This window comes from Apodemus sylvaticus, chromosome 9, assembly GCF_947179515.1.
Source record: "Apodemus sylvaticus chromosome 9, mApoSyl1.1, whole genome shotgun sequence".
NCBI classification, from domain to species: Eukaryota; Metazoa; Chordata; class Mammalia; order Rodentia; family Muridae; genus Apodemus; species Apodemus sylvaticus.
In genome coordinates, this window is record NC_067480.1 from 61,855,750 (window position 1) to 61,860,994 (window position 5,245).

The 5,245-nt window shown below is 33.2% G+C and overlaps 1 pseudogene; it reads left to right on the forward strand.

The window, feature by feature from the left end:
- Positions 1–2,130: 2,130 nt before the first annotated feature.
- Positions 2,131–4,074, forward strand: LOC127691909 (zinc finger protein 728-like; annotated as a pseudogene).
- The last annotated feature ends 1,171 nt before the right edge of the window (positions 4,075–5,245 follow it).

Below are 5,245 nucleotides of genomic sequence, written 5' to 3' on the forward strand. Positions count from 1 at the left end.
ACTGATTGTAGCTCCCCTCTTTTCTTAGTTCTACTGCCACTAACCCTCCACCCATTGCTCACTCCCTTCTTAGAGGAGGGGAATCCCACCCCTAGACTTTGTACCAACCAACCTTGGCACATCAACTCTCAGCAGTACTAAGAGCATTCTTTCATACTGAGGCCCAACAAGGTAATCCAGTTAAGGGGAGAGGATCCAAAGCCAGGTAACATAGTCAGAAACAGAGACAGCCCCCACTGTGATTTTTAGGGAACCCATATGAAGACCAAGGTACATGTCTGCTCAGTATTTGCAGGGGAGGAGGGTGCTAGGTACAGCCCCTGCATATTCTTTGGTTGGTGGCTCACTTCTTGTGGTGTCCTTGGCTCCTTTGGCTCCTCAACATGAGAGTTACCTTATAAAACAGCAAGTGATTATGTGGCCTTAAGTTACAAAGAAAGGAACAATTTGTTCATTATTAATATTTATTAGCTTTTACAAGTTCCAATTAAATCTTTAGAAGGTTTTTTTCAAACAGATTAGTTAATTAAATCTAAATTAAGATATAGAGTTGTTTAAAATTTATTTTTGTGGGTTTATTTATGAATAAAGAAATCAGTCCTATATATTATCCTTTAGACAATAGTATTATTTCTTTGACATGAAATATAAAATTCTAGTTTAAAAAGGAGTAGAGTCAGTTGTGAGCCATACAAATTCATGGGTTTCTGGATCACAAAGGAAAACAAAATAAAATGAAAGACCTCTTCACACAATCAAGTGCAATGGAAAACCAAAAATCGAAAACCAAAAAAATAATGAAACAGAAACAGTCACCCAATTTATTTTACTTTGGATAATTTTATTGAAAATGTTGATTTATAACATGACAAAATTGATTAAAATATATTACAACTACTACACTTTATCTGAAGTTTTCTGAATAGTTGACCTTTAATAATTTATAATGATAGCAATGATAGTTATAATATCCTAAAAATTATTCAACATTTAAATTTAAATTTTTCAGAGTAAATCATAAAATATAAGCAGAGTAATAAGAATGATATATACTTGAAATTGTAGGGAGATTTATGAAAAAATAATATTTAGAATCAGGTCATATACATGTTTTGTTCTCTAGTAATATAAAAATACTTAACATCTTAAATATTTATGAAACTATATTTAACCTTCCTTAATACATAATTACAATGTTACTTTGAGTAATAATGTAGGTCCTAAAATAAAAATAAAATTAATCAAAATGTAACTTTCAGTTAGCAAAACATGATAGATATGTAAGTAAATAATTACATTTCTCACAGAAATCTGTTATTATATTGACTTTTTATGAATCTGAAAATGTTTTCATATATTTTCATAAGTCTCTTTAAATCCTTAATTTCTTGCAAATATAGCTTGCCTGAGATAAATTATGATTAAATATTTCATGAAAGGATGATTGATTTTGTTTAAAGAATATTAAAATAGATATATTTGGTCATAAAATAACATTATTTAATATTTCAATTTCAGAGATATTTATTTAGCTGAAATATTTTGATGTGAAGAATAAGAATGCTATTGAAAGTATATTTTAGCTGTTGTCTTAATTGTACATATATGTACTATATTTTATATATACATGTAATAGTCCAACAGGGTCACCCTTCTATTCAGATTCTTCCAGTCTTTACCTAATTCAGTCTTAGGGGTCAGCAGCTTCTGTCCATTTGTTGGGTGTAAATATTTGCATCTGACTCTTTCAACTGCTTGTTGGATCACTTGGAGGACAGTCATGATAGACCCCTTTTTGTGAACATTCCATAATAGTGTCAGGCCTTTGGCCTTCACTTGAGTTGGATGTCCTTTTCCTCTGGCTCCTCTCGATTTTTATCCCTGGAGTTTTTTTTCTGACAGGAACAATTATGGGTCAGAGTTGCTGACTCTGGAATGAGAATTAAGTATCAACAGAGATGAAGAATGAAATATGAAATTTAAATTAACAATATTAAAAGTGTTAATTAAAAATTAAGGTACATGAGAAGGCTGGCTGTTGGTATCAAACTTCTATATTTGATGTACAAACTTAGCTTCTCCTCAGAGTTAGGTGACTGTCCTGTTGAGTGCTGTGTTTGGATCTCTGACATGGAGGATATGCTGTTATTCTGGGATGTGGTAATATATTTCTCTGCAGAGTAGTAGGTATACCTGGGTCCTGCTCAGTGGAAATTATACAGGGACGTGATGTTGGAGAATCACAACAACTGTTTGTTTCTGGGTCTTGCTTCCTCTAAGCTATACCTGGTCACATTTCTGGAGCAAAGACAAGAGCCTTCTGATGTTAAGAGTAAAGGAGCCATAGCTAAGTACTCAGGGGAAAAAGCTATACATGCAAAGAATATAGCATAGTCTTTGAGGGAATAAAAGTATTTTGAAATAATCAGATAATTCATTTAGGCATAAAGCCCTAATCATGTGAAGAGTGTGGCAAGTAGTTCCATCTTTCATCATTACTTTCCAAACACTAAAGAATTCAGACAGGAGAAAAACTCTACACGTGTGAAATATGTAGCAATGCCTTCCATGTTCCATCAAAACTTTTCCAAGAAAAGCTTAAACACAAGAAAAGCCCTACAAGTGTGAAGTATGTGCCAAGGCCTTTATTCATCAAGACTTTCAAAACATAAAATAATTTATTCAGGAGAGGAACCATGCAAGTATGAAGTATGAGGCAAGGCCTTCCATTATCCATCCATACTTTCTAAACATAAAATAATTCATACAAAAGAGAAACCCTACAGGTGTGAAACCATACAAGTATAAAGTATATGGAAAGGCCTTCCCCTCTCCATCATCACTTCGTGAACACCAGAGAAGTCATGCAGGACAGAAACCCTTCATTTGTGAAGTATGTGGCAAAGATTTTAATTATGCATCAAGACTTTCCAGCCATAAGACACTCCTTACAGGAGAGACACAATAAAAGTGTAAACTATATGGAAAGTCGGTCCATTCTCCATCATCACTTTGTAAGCACCAGAGGACTCACACAAGAGGCAAACCCTACAAGTTCAAGTATGTGTCAGGGCCTTCCATTATCCATCAAGACTTTTCAACCATAAAAAATTCATATCAGAGAAAAAACATATATCTGTGAAGTGTGTGTCCAGGCCTTTTACTATACATCCATACTTTCTAAGCACAAAATAATTCACACAGAAAAGAATCCCTTCAAGTATGAAGCATGTGACAAAGTCTTCAATTATCCATCATAACTTTCCAAACATAAGAAGGTTCATACTGAAATGAAATTATACCAGTGTGAAGTATGTGGTAAAGCCTTCATTACCCATTCTTATCTATCCATCTAAATACAAGATAATTCATATAGGAGAAGAAAACCCTATAAGTATGAAGTATGTGGTAAGGCCTTGTCAATCAAGACTTTCCAACCATAAGAAAATTCATGCAGGAAAGAAACCATACAAATGTGAAGTATTTGGAAATGTCTTCTATTTTCCATTATCACTTTCTGAGCATACAAGAATCCACACTGGAGAGAACCCATGAGATTGTGAAGTATGTGGTGAGTTCTTTCATTATCTTTCATTACTTTGTAAACAAGATAATTCATACAAGAGAGAAACCAAGTGTGAAGTATAGGGCAAGTCATTCCATTATCCATCATTATTTTCAAAACACAAGATAATTCATACAGAGCAAAAATGTGGCAAGGCCTTCTGCTCTCCATCATCACTTTGTGCTCACAAGGGAACTCATACAGAAGACAAACTCTACAAGTGTGAAATATGTGGCAAGGGTTTACATTATCTATCAAGACTTTCCTATCATAAGAAAATTCATGCAGGAGAGAAACCATACAAGTGTAAAGAATGTGGCAAGGTCTTCCTATATCCATCATTACTTTCTAGACACAAGATAATTAATACAGGAGAGAGACCTTACAAGTGTGAAGTATGAGGCAAGGTCTTCAATTATCCATCAAGACTTTACAAACATAAGAAAATTCATACATGAGAGAAACCCTACAATTATGAAATATGTGGACTGGTCTTCTATTGTTTATAATTACTTTCTGAAAATAAGAGAATCCATACAAGTGAGGAACCCTAAACTTGTGATATATCAGTTAAGTCCTTTAGAACTTTACAGATTCTTTCGTCTCATTTGATAACTCATTATGGAGAGACACCATACAAAAGTGAGCAATATGGAAAAGCCCCCTTTACAAAATTATACCTTTATCTACACAAATTACCTGAAAATGTATAGAATATTTAGAGATGAAAAGAACATGTCAAAATGTGCAACAAATTAGGGATCATCAGAGAATTATCTCTGGAAAGGAACTATGCAAATGTAAAAAATATATGTGGCAAATACTTTTGAATTCCATTGCATGGTCTGAACATAGGATAATTCCTATTGGAGTTAAACATTACACATATGAAGAATGTGGCAAACACTATTATTATCAGATTTCTGGTCTTATGAAACATCAAAGAATTTATTTATGAGAGAAACCACACAAGTGTGAAGAAAAAGCTAAGGTCAAACTTGGGAAAAACCTCATAATTCATACTAGACTGAAATGGTACAATTGTGAAAAATATTGCAAACCCTTTAATAAGCTTTCTTATATTTCTTAACACGAGGTAGTTCAAACTGGAGTGAAATAGCTCAAATGTTAAAATGTTCATAAAATCTTAACATTTCTTCAGACCCTAAAAGTTATTAAAATCTCATGCTGAATAGAAGCCCTATAAGTGTGGCGAATGAGGTAAAGGCTTTGGAATCATTCATACAATCATTTCAAAGGTGGAACTGTTAGAATGTGTGTTTGCCCTTCTGGATTCGAAGCTGATCCTTTCTTGCTGTTTTGTTTCTTCCATTTTAGAATTTAAGCACTTGTTCTATTCTAGTATGTAGAAAAATATTCACTTGTTTTTATGTTGTGGGAACTCACAGTTGAGATTTCTTTGAGTCGCACATGACATGTGAACTGTGGTCTTTCATAGTGTTATAATGATTAAATACTTTGTGGACCTTTCAAAAAATTAAGGTATAATAAAAGTATGTATGATGTTTTGGAATATATATTTGTAAATCAATTTGTACAAGGTTAACTGGATACAGAGAGACAGAGGCAAAAGGAGAGGGAGAGAGAGTCTTCATATAAAACTTCCTGTATATTTTGTTTATATTTTGTAATGTGAATCAGAAACTAAAAACATTTAGT